This window comes from Lynx rufus, unplaced genomic scaffold (assembly GCF_022079265.1).
Source record: "Lynx rufus isolate CCGP_SWC_20201006 ecotype Redwood Valley unplaced genomic scaffold, mLynRuf1.p SCAF_20, whole genome shotgun sequence".
Taxonomy (NCBI): Eukaryota; Metazoa; Chordata; class Mammalia; order Carnivora; family Felidae; genus Lynx; species Lynx rufus.
This window is the reverse complement of record NW_025814835.1, coordinates 24,256,149-24,272,212: the sequence shown is the minus strand read 5'-3', so window position 1 is coordinate 24,272,212 and position 16,064 is coordinate 24,256,149.

The window sequence follows — 16,064 nt, the reverse complement described above, 5'->3', positions numbered from 1 at the left end:
TGCTGATTCTACCCTACTCTAGGCTCCCGGGCCACCAAAGTTTGACCAGCCTAGCATATCTTGGTTTCTGAACTCAGTTAAAACAAGCATTTATTAGACACCTAATGTGTGCCCAACCCTGTACACCAGGGACTGGTTGGTAATACTCCTGGGGCTCTTGAGGTTAAAGACTGTAGCTTAATCACCTCTGCATTTTTGGAAGTACCCACTCATCATAAGCACTCAAAAGTGTTTATTGAATGAAATGAGGCCTTGATATCATGACTGCATAAACTATATGGCCTGATGTTGAGGACCTGTGCTGAGCCCATTTCATTATTGGATTTGTCTAAAAAAATTTGGCCACCTGTTTGGTTGTGCTCTGTTCAACTGAGTACCAACTAAGTGCCGGGCTTTACCGTGTTAGAACTACATAAGTGAATATAAGACACAATTTCAGGCTCAATGTCTGGTGGTAGAGACTACTAGTAAACAAAAGTAAATATATAAATCCTTCTCAGATTCTAATTTGGTAGCCTGGCACTCAATTTTGTTTTTCTTAAGTGTTATTTGGTAACTGATTTGAGCTGTGCCCTTAGAATCAGACCCTATTAATGTATGTGGTCTAAGTCATCAGAGACCATGGGAATGTAAGATTGATCAAACATAGACTGTCAGTCCATAGTGAGAATTCTTGGGCTCTCTCCTGGCCTAGAATTTTTTTTTTAAGTTTATTTATTTTTTTATTTTGAGAGAGAGAGGAGAGAGAATCCCAAACAGGCTCTGCACTATCAGTGCAGAGCCCAATGCAAGGCTCAAACTCATGAACCACGAGATCATGAGCCAAAATCAAGAGTCAGACGCTTAACTGACTGAGCCACCCTGGTGCCCCTAGTTTTTTTCTTAATGGTAGGACACATCCTAAGAATTTGTGGAGCTAGAATTAAGAATGAAGATTATACTGGACTTCCCAGAGCCTATAATATGCTCATGGTTGTATGACTCTAAGAGAGGATTAGAATATGTATCGTGCCCCAAAGTTATTTGATCACTGAATCCTTTTTGCCAAGGAACATCTTGGAGCACAGGAAAATACTGTTTCTTAATACTTTTCAAAATTATTATATTTATATTTTTTACCTGCACTGTTTATTGAGTTAATGAATTTCGTTTTTACACTTAGTATCTTTTTTGTCCTAAACTATTTATTTTTTTCATTTATTATTATTATTATTATTATTATTATTATTATTATTAATTTATATCCAAGTTAGCATATAGTGCAATAATGATTTCAGGAATAGAATCCAGTGATTCATCCCCTATGTATAACACCCAGTGCTCATTCCAAAAAGTGCCCTCCTCAATGCCCCTTGCCCATTTAGCCCATCTCCCACCCACCCAAAACCTCTCCATCAACCTTCAGTTTGTTCTCTCTAAACTGACATTCTGTCAGGGATCTATAGGTACCTGCTTGCTTTAAATTTTAAAAATGCACTTTCCAATTCTCAAAAGGTGTTTAGACTTGCCCAAATAGACCCCAAATCTGTTCTGTTTTTCTAATACTCATGCTTCATTAATATACTTTTAATGAGCTTTTAATTACAAAAGCAGCATATGCTTGGCAGATAATTTTTTTTAAGAATTCCAGGAAGAAGATTACTCATAATTCTGTCACCCAGAAAGCACCTACTTCTCATTCACTGGTGTTCAAATGGAGGTGTGAATCAGTATCAATCAAGGTAGGCCGTAGGTGAACAAGGCAGTACATAGGTGGACAAGGCAGGATATAGGCAGACAAGGTAGTACGTGGGTGGACAAGGGTGTGTAGGTAGGCAGAAGTCCTAGGGCTGTGATGCCAAAGCCTCTAATTCAGTAGGTCTGGAGTGGAACCCAAGGATTTGCATTTCTAGCAAGCCCTCTAAGACACATGGATGTCTGACCATAGTGGGTGAAAAAGCTCTTTTTCTATGCACTGAAAGAAAGAAAGAAAGAAAGAAAGAAAGAAAGAAAGAAAGAAAGAAAGATGGAGCGTGTGTAGATATTTTATATATATTTAAACATATTATGTTTGGGGCGCCTGGGTGGCTCAGTCGGTTAAGCGGCTGACTTCGGCTCAGGTCATGATCTCACGGTCCGTGAGTTCGAGCCCCGCGTCCGGCTCTGTGCTGACAGTTCAGAGCCTGGAGCCTGTTTCAGATTCTGTGTCTCCCTCTCTCTGACCCTCCCCTGTTCATGCTCTGTCTCTCTCTGTCTCAAAAATAAACGTTAAAAAAAAAATTTAAACATACTATGTTTATGTATGTGTGTATGTTTTTACATGTAGGTCTACTTCAACTGTTTTTCTAATTTCACATTACGAGCATTGTCCCATGATGTTAACTGTTCTTTGAAAGCATGAATTTAATGATTATAATATTCCATTCTATAGATGTAACATAATTTAATCTATTTCCTATTTGGGGGGCATTGAGATTCTTTTCCATTATGTATAAATAATACCATCATGAAGATTCTTTGGTGTCAATCTTTGTATCTCTGAATATTTCCTTAGGATTGATTGACTTATTGGAAGGCCAAAACCTCTGAGTGTTGTTTTAGACTCTGCATAGGAATCACCCACCTGTTTTCTAGCTCACAGCAGTGTGAGAGAGGCCTATTTTGCTAGTCAGTGGGTGGATTATACAGTTCATCAGTTAATGACTTTTCTAACACTTCTCTTCCAAGATATTTGTCTTGTAAAGATTATTTTTGCCTCCTAGTGCAAATAGCTTTATTATGTCTTTCAACTAGCATGTATAATTCAACTATAATTTCCTTGACTATTCTTATGCCAACTTAAAAAAATTGAACAGTTTTTACTTAGTGGGGTATAAGTCCTTACTGCTTTAAGTGTGTTCATGACCGATGTACAGGGAAAGTACTTTTGTCTTCGCAATGTACTTGTTCTGTCCTTACTGATTGATGGATTTTTCAAGTAATGAATGAGTCAATATTTTTTCTTATTTGGGAAGAATAAAAAGAAAATGTTGGTAATGCTTTGAATATTCACTCTTGGCAGGATAAGAATAGAGTTTGGGCATGGTGGGACATGGGGTAAAATCAAGAAATTCTTTTCTTCCAAAGTAGAAAGTAAACAGTGTTTAAAACTGGAAAATAGAGGTGCCTAGGTGGCTTAGTTGATTGATCATCCTACGCTTGATTTTGGCTCAAGTCACAATCCCAGGGTTGCAGGACTGAGCCCTGTCAGGCTCTGTGCTGAGCATGGAGCCTGCTTAAGGTTCTCTTTCTCCCTTCACCCTCTCTCTCCCCCTCGGGCACTTTTCCTGGCTCACGCTCTCTCCCTCTTTCCCTCTAAGATAAAAATTAAAAACTACTGAAAAATAAATAATGCTTTTAGCATGCTGTATTAAAAAAGAAAAAAGGGGGCACCTGGATAGCTCAGTCAGTTAAACATCCAACCCTTAATCCCAGCTCAGGTCATGATCTCACAGTTCATCAGATCATACCCTGTGTCAGGCTCTGAGCTATCAGCACAGAGCCTGCTTGGGATTCTCTCTCTCTCTCTCTCTGCCCCTCCCTGCTCACTCTCTCAAAATAAATAAGTAAACATTTTAAAAGGTAAAAAAATATAGTCTAATAATAAAGGGGGGGTGTAGTCAATACCAGATGAATAGTTAGGAGTGGAGGAAGGAATCTTGAGTGGAAGGTGCGAGGGGTATGAGGAGGAATGATCAGAGGACTACTGACTTTTATAACCTAATATAGTACGAGTATCAGTTGCTGTTTTTAAAATACTGTTTGCTATTCTGAATGATTTATGTGTATATGTATTCATTTCGTTTAAAAATTATATGAAACACATGAATATTCAGAGTAGAATAATCGTATCAGTTGTTGGTTTCCACATGGCTGCTCCAGGTATTCGACAGTTTCTCTCAAGCTTTTTTTAACATCCAATCCATTCTCCCTACTGAAAAGTGATTTTTTTTTTTTTTTGCAAAATGCAAATCTGAGCCCAGCATCCCCTACTTGAAACTTTTTAATGGCCTTGCCTTAACACCCTTTCCAACCTAATCTTTCTCCAAAGTGCCATTCATTTTTGCAGCTCCAGCCACGGGTCCTTCTTTTGCTTTGTTAGGGGCTTCTGTTGTTCCAACCTCCACTTGGAAAGTTCTTTCTCCTCCCCACAAGATAACCTTTAGTGGGCCTTCAGATCACAGCTCTGCAGTCACATCCTCAGAGAGACCCTCTCAGACTTCCCACCAGGAGGCATATTAACTCTTGAAGCACCTGCACCCCCACCTTTCTGGTGCTTGTCGCTCATATTTTCGTTTTGTTTATTTGAGTGTTTGATTAACGTTCCTTTTTCCCACTAACACTGCAGTCAGAACTGTGTCTGATTTTGTTGCCTTTTGTGCCCTAGCTCCTAGCTCATTGGAGCATACTAGGCGCTCAATAAATAATAGTGACTGGCTCAATTTTCCTTGCCATCCTGTTCTATTAAGATGCAACACCTCATTCTCCTAGGGATTTTTCCTGATCAATACTAAAAACAAAGAAAAATCCCCACCGTTACTCTCTGAACTAAAACTGGAGAGGAATAGAATGGTTGTCTGTGACCTTAATGAGGCAAATCCTTATAAATACTAATTCTAAAGCTTTAGCTTGTGTCCTAAGATATGCAGACAGATACCTAGAGTCAGAGAAAAGGTTGGAAAAAAGTTTTTGTGCCTAAGAAATTGGGATGTTGCCTTTTGCGAGGCATAGGAAAGTCAGAACAAAGGTAATAAAGAATGAGAGAAGGCTAAGCCCCATTCAGGGTAAGGAAACTGGGGGAGAACCTTAAAAACACAGATGGGTGATAATTCAGTTTTATGGTGGCTGCACTGCTTGGAGTAAGCCCCTCCAATTCCCCCAGACTATCTTTGAAGTCTGATAGACACATAGGATTTGAGTAATCTCTCCTCAACTCTGCACACCAAATAAGAACAGGTTCTGAATTCCCTGACTGTGTTGACCTGGGTGGAAAAGGGACAGCAGAAGTGAGAGTGAGACAACCCCAAACTAACACAGTTGACAGGAGCTGGAGTCAGAGGTGAACACAGCCTAAGTCTCCCAGGAATTTTCAGAAAATTGTAAGGAGGGCATTGACCTTTATGTAACCCATGGGGTGGGGAGGCAGGAGAGGTATTGAGCCAATGTCATGTGTATCTTAAAGGAGAGGGCAACTTTGGCTAATGTCTGGACACATATTTCTGTGCCCTTGACAGAAATATTCTAGGGATTAAACACCTGTCATCTCCAGGATAATAAGGAAGTAGAGGGGGGTGCCTAAGTTGACCCAAAGTAAAAAATATTTCCATTCCTAAATAAAGCTGAGAAACACTGTTGCTCAGATGTCAGCATGCTAATTATACACTCAGCAGACATGGCAGGTACAAAGATTAAATTCGCCCACGAAAAAGTAAAAGGGGAAAGGCAAGAGATCAAGTTTCCCAGCTATATAAATCCCCCTGTAACTGCCAGAAACTGTTCAGGCAACCTCAGCTAGAGCTAAGCAACATTTAGTTTGTTGTTGCCAAATGAAGCCAAGGTTATTTTGTCTAGGTTGTACTCGACATTGTTGTGGCTTCCAGAGATCATAGGTTTGTCTGAATGAGACCATATCTTTGTCAAACATCCTGGACTGGAACTGACCTTGTAGAAGTACCTATGTCTGGGTCAGCAACCCAAATGCTGTTCCTAATTGACCACAAAGGGCCTTGCTATGGAACGCATCTTCATACAGCTGGTAGATACTGGAAAACAGTTTTTTGTCCCACATGCCTCTACTAAGAGGCAGCATAGCCTACTGCAGTGGTCTTCAAACTAGGATATTTGTACCCCTCGGGACATGAAAAGACTTTCCTAAGGATACACAGGCAAGCTTCCATATGAAGGATTTCCTAAAATCAATCTTGCTGATAACTAGTGTAGGCACAGTATCTTTCTGGGTCCATTTCACAATGCTCCAGGATACCAAAAAAGGGGGAAATTGAAGTATTGGCATTGGGGCTAAAACATGAATGATTAGGTACCAAATTCTTTTGCAAAATGGGTAAGTAGTTTCTAATTTGTTGCTTTGAACAAAATTGAAGGAGGATCTAATCAAGTCTAGATCAAGGAGTATCTGACCTATGCAATGATAGATTTCTTAAATTGCTTTATTGAGATAACAATTCACATACCATGAAATTCAGCGGTTTTTCTTATATTCAGAGTGTTGTGTAAATACCACCATTATCAATTGTAGAACATTTTCATTATCCCCTGAAGAAACTCTGTACCCTTTGGCAGTCACTCCCACTTTCCTCCCAAACTTCATAGCCCTCAACCACTTTCTACCACTAATCTACTTTCTAACTACTAATCTGTTTTGTCTCTATAGATTTGCCTATTCTTAACATTTCATATAAATTGAATCATACAATATGTGGTCCTTTGTGATTGGCTTCTTTCAGTTAGCATAATGTTTTCAAGATGTATCCATGTTGTAGCTTGTATCAGCCAAATAATAATATTCCATTGCATGGATACACTGCATTTTATTTATCCATTCATCAGTTGATCCAATGATAGATTATTGAAAATACTCTTTACAATATGCCTATATCAGGAATGAAGAAGGAGACATTGCTACAGATCTTACAAATATTAAAAAGTGAAAAGAATACTGTTCACTAAGATTACTATTAGATTAGTGAATAATCTAAGAATACTATTAGATTAGTATTAGAATACTATTTACTAAGTACTAAATACTAATACTAAATCTAAAATACTATTTCAGATAAAATTGCTAAAAGAACTTCCTTAAAAAACAAAATTTTCTAGAACTGACATAAGAAAATATAGGACTGTTCAAATTTTCTGTTTTTTAAAGAAATTGAATTTGTGGTAAGAAACACTTCTTACAAAAAACCTCCAAACCCTGCCCGCCTCCCCCCTGCCCCCCCCAAAAAATCCAGGCTTACATGGTTTCACTAGTGAATCATTCTGAACAATTAAGGAAGAAATATACCTTTCTCCTACAAATACTTCCAGAAAATAGAAAAAGAGGGAACACTTCCCAACTCATTTTATGAGGTCAACATAACCTTGATGCCAAAACTAAAGGACATTAAAAGAAAGGAAAATTATAGTCTAATCTCTCTCATGAAAACCCTAAAGAAAATAATTAGTTAATTGAATTCAGTATTATATAAAAGGAATAAGACATCTTGACAAAAGGAGTTTGTTCTTCAAGGAATGGAAGATTTATTTAACATTTTGAAATCAATATTATTCACAACATTAATAAAATAAGTGGGGGAAAAAGTGGTAACATGATCTTCATAAATACAAGATTTTTTTGATAAAATTTAATACTCATATGATAAGAACTCTTAGCATATTAAGAACAGGAAGGAATGCCCTTAATCTGATATATATCCACAAAATAATAGACTAAATATTATATACATTTAGTAATAAAATATTGAAAGCTCCCCTTGTGGTGTGAGAAACGGACAAGGGTGCTCATTTAATACCACTTCTATACAACATTGTCTTGAAGGTCTTAGCCAGTGTAATAAGGCAAGAAAAATAAATGAAAGGTATAAGGAGTAGAAAGGAAGAAATAAAACTTATTGTTAGCTGATGATATGATTATGTCCACAGAAAAATTCAAAAGAATAAGCAGATAACATGTTACCATTGTAAGTGAGCTTAGCAAGATGTCTGGATACTCAATCAGTGTATGGAAAATCAATTTTGTTTTTATATTCCAACAATAAACAGATTTAAATATTTTAACTGAAGCCATTTACAGGGGCATCAAAACTATCAAAAACCTTGGAATAGGGGCAGTTGGCTGGCTCAGTAGGTGGAGCATGTGACTGTTGATCTTGAGGTTGTGAGTTTGAGCCCCATGTTGGGTGTAGAGATTACTTAAAAATAAAAATCTTCAAAAAAACAAAAACAAAACCCTGGGAAAAGATCTAATGAAAGATACGCAAAACTTAATTGAAAACTACAAAACATTATTGAGATATATTAAAGAAGACTCAAATACATGGAACTTTATACCATGTTAATAAATTTGGAATACTCAGTGTTAGAAAAATGTCATTTATCCCTAAATTTATCTTTAGTTTCTTGGTCTAGGTGAGAGTTATATGGGTGCCTTTATGGTGTGAAAATAATCAAGCTTTTCAGTTCTGATTTAGGTATTTTTCTATATGTAGTTATACATCAATGAAAATTTAAGAACATTTTTGAGTTATATGTCAATTATATCTCAATGAAGCTGAAAAAGGGGGGAATATTTTTTGAAGAAAAGATTCTAGGAAGAGTTCTAATTCCTATTTCCTGGTTATTTGATCAAGCACCAATCTAGGTACTGCTATGAATTTTGCAAATATGATTAAAGTCCCAAGTCAATTGACCTTAAGACATGAAAATTATCAGTTTGAGCCCTGGATCAGGCTCTGCGCTGACAGCTCAGAGCCTGGAGCCTGTTTCGGATTCTGTGTCTCCCTCTCTCTCTGCCCTCCCCCTGCTCACACTCAGTCTCTCTCTCAAAAATAAACATTAAAAAAAAGATATGGAAATTATCTGGATGGATCTGATTCAATCAGGGGTGTTATTTGAAAGCAGAGAATTTTCTCTGGCTAGTAGTAGAAGGGTAAGTTAGAGAAGTTTGAAGCATGAGAAATATTTGAGAGTCCATTGCTGGCTTTGAAAATGGAAAGGGCAACATTCAATGACCTGAGAGTGGTGCTTTGCCAGTAGCCAGCTGGGAAACAGGACTTTGGTCCTACAACTGCAAGTATCTTAATTCTGCCAACAATATGAATGAAACATTTTCTTCCCCAGAGCCTCCAGATAAGAACTCAGTCCTACTAATATCTTAATTTTGGACTTGCAAGACCCTAAGCAGAAAACTCAGCCAGTAGTCCTAACCCCTCTACCCACCACAGACTTCTCATCTATAAAATGGTAAGATAATAATGGGTGTTATTTTAAGCTGCTGCTTTTATGGTATTTTGTTATGCAATAATAATACAATAGAAAACTAATGCAATCACTATGTAATTAAAAAAATATTTTTGTTTTATTAAGATAGAATTCACATACCACAATTCACTCATTTAAAGTGTACAATTCAATGACTTTCATTGTATTCATAGGGTTATACAAGCATCACCACAATCAATTTTAGAACATTTTCATCACATCAAAAAGAAATTCCTTACTCATTAGCTATCATCCCTTAGTTTTCCATCCCCTAGCCCTAGGCAACCACCAATCTACTTTCTGTCTCTCTGGATTTGTCTATTCTAGACATTTCATATAAATGGAATCATACGATGTGTGATCTTTTGTGCTTGATTTCTTTCACTTAGCATGCTTCAAGTTTCACACATGCTATATCCATGTATCAGAACTTCATTTCTTTTTATGTCTGAACAGCAAATATTCCATTGTATGGATACACATTTTGTGGATATATGCATACATTTTGTATGGATATATATTTTGTTTAGCTATTCATCAGTTGATGGACCAGGCTTTATTCATTCTTCCTTCCTTCCTTCCTTCCTTCCTTCCTTCCTTCCTTCCTCCCTCCCTCCCTCCCTCCTTCCCTCCCTTTCTTCCTTCCTCTCTCTCTCTCTCTTTCTCAGAGCAAGATATATATTTTCTAATGTTTATTAATTTATTTTGAGAGGGAGAATGAGTGAGCACACAAGCAGGGGAATGACAGAGAGAGAGGGAGAGAGAGAATCCCAAGCAGGCTCCATGATGTCAGTGCAAAGCCCGACACGGGGCTTGATCCATCAAACCCTGAGATCATGACCTCAGCTGAAATCAAGAGTTGGACGCTTAAAGAACTGAGCCATCCAAGCACCCCTCTTTCTTTTTTTTAATAGTAAAAAAACCCAATAAACACATAAACTTGCCCTAATAATTTTTAACTGTACATTACAGTATTGCTATTACCAATAACACACTATTGTACAACAGACCTCTAGAATTTTTTCACTTTGCATGACTGAACCTTTATACCTATTGAACAACAACTCCCTATTCTCCCTCTCCCTAGCCCATCAGTCATATAATAATATAATATAATATAATATAATCCTAGCCCATCAGTCATATAATATAAATGATATATGTAAATAAAATATAATATAATATAGAATAATAAAGAGTATATGGTAAATATTAAATGAGGTTATAGGATAATCTATTCCTTCTATCTATCTGTGTCTTTCTAGAAGAGCAGTTTAGCATGATGGCTAAGAGAGTGTTCTTTTAAATTCCAACTGTATCATTAGTCATGTGATTCTGGACAAAATCACTTAATCTCTGATTCATTGTCCTCTTCTGTACACTGGGTAATATAATAGTATCCATCTCACAGGGTCATTGGGAGGCTTAAATGAGTTGATATGAGTGTAACACTAAGCATAGTGCCCAACACATAGTAAGTCCTCAATCAATGCTAGCAAACAATATTATGTCTAAGTTATATAGATTATAAATGCCTCAAAAGCAGGGGCCCTTGCATTCTTTATAGCTAACGTGTAGAGACTGCTCAAGTTTTATCCATTTGCTTGGCTCAGCAGTATTAATTTATTAGCAGATGCAGGCATTGTCTTGCTTGCTGGTTTCTCCATCTGCTCTAAATTTAGGACTAAATAAAGACAGTTGTGGGGGTGGAGGAAGGTTTAGAGATCTCTGGTCCAAATCCACTGGGTTTTTGTTTTGTTCGAAAGCTGTAATCCAGAGAAAATTTAGAAGCATTTGCTGAAGACCATTTTTAGGCATTTGCAGAAATGTGTAGCATCTATTTACATTGTTATGTGCATCCATACTTCGAATCTTCAGTCATTTGCATAGAGTAATATCCTAACTGGTGTTCCAAATTTGATGGTACTCTGTATATGGTAATTCCTAATTCATTATAACATATAGATATTAAATAAATTGATTTATGAGAAGCAATTCACTTTTTCAATCTTTGTAATTAGAATAGTCAGAATCTTACAATCCCCGATTTGAATAAAGATGTCTAAGAATAGGGCAGTGTAATTAAACTTTACATTTGTATAGTGCATAATAATACCTTACATCTGTATATCTTTTTTTTCAATGTTTATTTATTTATTTTGAGAGAAAGACAGCATGAGCAGGGGAGGGGCAGAGAGAGAGAGAGAGAGTATCCCAAGTAGGTTCCACACTGATAGCACAAAGCCCAATGTGGGGCTCAATCCCACGACCCTGGGATCATGACCTGAGTCAAAATCAAGAGTCAGATGCTCAACTGACAGAGCCACCTAGGCACCCTAACATCTGCATATGTCGTTTGATGCAGGGGAGTATGATGAATTCCATTTTGTAGATGAAGAAATTAGAATCAAGAGGTGTTGGAGCACCTGGGTGGCTCAGTTGGTTAAGCGTCTGACTCTTAATTTCGGCTCAGGTCATGATCTCACAGTTCATGAAATTGAGCCCTGCATCAGGCTCTGCGCTGACAGCATGAAGCCTGCTTGAGATTCTCTCTCTCCCTTTCTCTCTGCCCCTCCCTCCCTCTCTCTCTCTCTCTTTCTCTCTCAAAAATAAATAAACTTAAAAAAAAAAAAAGGAATCAAGAGGTATTGACTGAGTTGCCTAAATTTACTAACTGGTATTAAATGGCAGAGCCAAGGCTATCCTCAGGTTTCCTGACTGTTAGCCAGTGCCCTTTCCATCTGTTGGCAGAGGAAAAAGTTAGGAATTCCCACTTTCTTCCACCAAGTTTTACAGCCTGACTCTACTAAGGACCAGACATTATTTTCCAGGATGGTCTGTGTGTGAGCCTTCAGTGAAGCCCAGGCCTCCCTTGGTCAGTCCCATTTTGTAAATGCTACAGGCTCATCCCCCTGACAATGAGGATTTATACTAGGGAAATGTTGCAGGTAACAGTGTTTAACTGCATTGCTGGAACTGAGAAACTTTGGAATTGAAAGATCAAAAGCAATCATCTATTAAATAACTTGAATGATGAGGGAAAATCTTCTAGTCAGCACTCAACCTCTTTGCTTCTCATGTCAGGCTAAAGATGCCTATAAAACCCCATGTAATGTGACTGCAGAAGGTGTTCTGTAGACAGAACATTGAATAAAAGCCATCATAGGAGTTTTGCAGTTTGTTTTCCCTGGAAGGAAGCCAGCATCCCAGAATTTCTTGTCATTGAATAGATGAGAGGGAGCAGGATTAAAGTGGAAAGAGAAGTAGCCTGAACTTCTAGTTGAATGAGACTGCTTCTATGTGGTTGATGGAAAGTATTTATACTGTAAAGGAGTTAGCTTGAGTGGTAGAGACAGAATGACTAAAATCTCAATGCAAGTTGTGTATAAATCCTGACCAGACAAGTATAAACTGGCATAGACAGGTATGAAGCATATGATGTTGGGGATAGAAACTGGTGAAGAGAAAGCCAGTGTAAAGGACCCATTTTATGTAACACCCAAGTATGATAGGAGTGTTTATGTTTCAGAGGACCAAAACCAAACTGAATGAGCCTAAACAGTAACAGAAGTTAATTGATTTCTTTTAAGTCAAAAGAACAGAGATGCTACCAGCATCAGGTACAACTGGATCCAGAGCTCAAAGGAGATCAGGGCTTTTTCCTCTCTCTCCTTCTAATTTTTAGCTCTGCTCCCCTCTGTTTATTATCTCTTTGCTAATGTAGAAGGACTTCCTCTACCTAGTCAGGGAGGAAGGGCAAACTGATGCTCCATCCTAGCATAGCAATCTCAGCACAAAGAAGGAATATGGCTTCCGTGTATAAATTCACACAGGATTGTGATTGGCTAGTGTAGGCCATATGTCTCCCTGTGGACCAGTCTAAGGCTCAAAGGCAATGGAGTGCCAGAACTGGTCAATTCTTGCTCTTGTGCTCACACCCAAATCACAGCCCATGGAGTTTATTATCAGGAAATTGGTGGTGAGAAATTTGGCTGGGCTATCACAGTCCACTATAGCTGTAGTTCTCCAATTTACCTGCAGATAAAAATCATCTTAGGGTATCTGGGTGGCTCAGTCAGTGGAGCGTTTGCCTTTGGCTCAGGTCATGATCTCATGGTTCTTGAATTCAAGCCCCACACCGGGCTTGATGTTGTCAGTGTAGAGCCCACTTCATATCCTCTGTCTCTCTCCCTGCCCTTCCCCTGCTTGTGCTCTCTCAAAAATAAATAAAACATTAAAAAAAAAAAAGGGGTGGTGGTGCCTGGATGGCTCAGTTGGTTAAGCATCCAACTCTTATTTTTGGCTCAGGTCATGATCCCACAGTTTGTGAGCCCCACATCAGGGCAATTTTCTCAAAAATTCTGTACTGCACTGTTAGCTGTTAGAGGGATTCTCTCTCTCTCTCTCTCTCTCTCTCTCTCTCTCTCTCTCTCTCTGCCCTTCTTCTGCTCCTACTCTCTCTCTCAAAATAAGTAAATAAACTAAAAAAAGTCACCTTGGCCCATTATAAAACAGATGCCTAGGCTCCCCCCTCAAACCAATGCAAGCAGAATTTACAGGAGAGACAGATGGTAACTTGTATAGTAAACGAGTAACCCAAGTGTGTTAGTTTCCTGTTGCCACTGTAACAAATTGCCAAAATCTTAGTGGCTTAAAACAACATGAGATTATTGTCTTACAGTTCTGGAGGCCAAAAGCCCAAAATCAATTCAAATGGACTAACATCAAGGAGTTGATAGGACTGCTTTCTTCGGGAAGCTCTGAAGGAAGAATCTGTTTGTCTTTTTCAGCTTCTAGTGGCTTTCTAGTGGTGTTCCTTAGCTTATGGCCATTCCTCCATCCTCTTAGCGTTTTCTACTCTCACTTTTCCTGTGTCCCTTTGGGGAGGGCCATTGTGACTACCTCAAGGCCCACCAGGATAATCCAGGATAATCTCCCCACCTCAAAATCCTTAATTTAATCATGCCCACAAAGTCTCTCTTGCCATATAATGTGATATTCATATGTTCCATGGATTGGGTCATGGACATAGTTGAGCCATTATTCATGCTACCATACCACATAATTGTTATTAGGTAGATTTGAGACATACCACAAGGAATGCTAGCTAATACTAGAACTGCAATGTAAATATTCCAAACCACAAATATACAAGCATCATTAATTGTTTAACTGTATATAATATATAGATGCCCAAACTGGGTGGCCCACATACCATGTCTTTGCATGCATCAATTAATCTTGCCATTTTGTGTAGGAGACCATTGAATGAATTTACTGCAATCTGTTTGTATTTTCACCCATGCATGGGTATTTGGCTTATTTCCTGTTCTATTTTGAATAAAACTACTTACGAACATTGGTGTACAAGTCTTTGTGAAGACCTATGTTTTCATGTGGGGGTGGGGGTAAATATCTATGAGTCGAATTGCTGGGTCATATGATGAATGCATATATACATTTTTTAAGACACTGCTGAACTGTTTCCCAAAGTGACTGTACCATTTTACTCCCTACTAACATTCCAAGTGCTCCACATCCTTGCCAACACTTTATACAGCAAACCTCTGTAATTTTAGCTATCCTGGTGGCCACAAAGAGGTATCTCAGTGTGTGTGTGTGTGTGTGTGTGTGTGTGTGTGTGTGTTAATAAGCTCTATTTCAGTGTGTGTGTGTGTGTGTTTTATTTTAATTTATTTTTTTCAATATATGAAATTTATTGTCAAATTGGTTTCCATACAACACCCAGTGCTCATTGTGTGTGTGTGTTTTAATAAGCTCTAAGCCCAATGTGGGGCTTGAAGCCTTGACCCTAAGATTGAGAGTCACATGCTCCACTGACTGAGCCCGCCGATGCCCTTCATTGTGGTTTTAACCTGCATTTCACTGATGACTATTACTCTCGAGCTTCTTTTCTTGTGCTTTTGGCCATTTGTATATTCTTTTGGCATTTTTTTTCCTTTTTTATTTGTACCATTTTACTCCATCACCCTTTTTGAATTTTTTTGAGATCCTGTTAATGCAAATGCCCTTCAGGCAACAGTGGTACCTACATAGGTGGTGGTTTCTGCTAAGTGAGGCCTAGGGAGGAAGTGATGATGGTAGATGAGGTTAGGGAGGTGGGGACAGGTGGGGTCAATGCTGAGAACAGGGTGAGGAAAACTGGGAGACTTTGGATCAGGAAAGTTAAGACAAGAGCAGCTGCAGTTTGGGTAGAAATGAAAGCCTTCCTCATCACCTTGGGGCTTTCCTCCCTCAGTAGTGCCTACTGAATTGTGTTGTTTTGCAACCAAAAGAGAACTATAGCCTAAGAAGGCACTGTGCTCCCTAGTCATCTGATCCAATATAAATTCTGACATTCCTGGGTAGTAACTGTGAAACTTCTTTGGATTTGTATCTGCTGAGCCTTTATTTTCTTATCTGTGAAAATGAGTTATGGCACCTTCCTGACAGAATTATCGAATAGCTGAAATGAGATCACACATCCAAAAATGCTTAGCAAATTGTGAGATACCCATAGGGTATACTGTGTTGTTGCTCCTAGAAGTTTTAACGCGGAAGTGATTGACAACAGGGTTAGCTTTGACAATCAGTTGGCTTGTGAAATTGCATTTCTAGATCCTTTTTGCCAACCTTTTTCAACTTCCAGGTGAAAATTGTCTAAGAGCCACTTGGAAATAAGAGTTTGCCAAGAAGGATGGAACAAAGGAACAAAGATTTGACTTGATTCCTGAGTGTTACTCACTTGATTCTTACAATGGCCCTAAGTTTCTTTTAAGGATAAGGCCAGGACATTTGCAACTACGTGGATGGAACTGGAGGGTATTATGCTAAGTGAAACTAGTCAGTCAGAGAAAGACAAAAATCATATGACTTCACTCATATGAGGACTTTAAGAGACAAAACAGATGAACATAAGGGAAGGGAAGCAAAAATAATATAAAAACAGGGAGGGGGACAAAACAGAAGAGACTCATAAATATGGAGAACAAACAGAGGGTTCCTGGAGGGGGTGGTGGGAGGGGGGATGGGCTAAATGGGGAAGG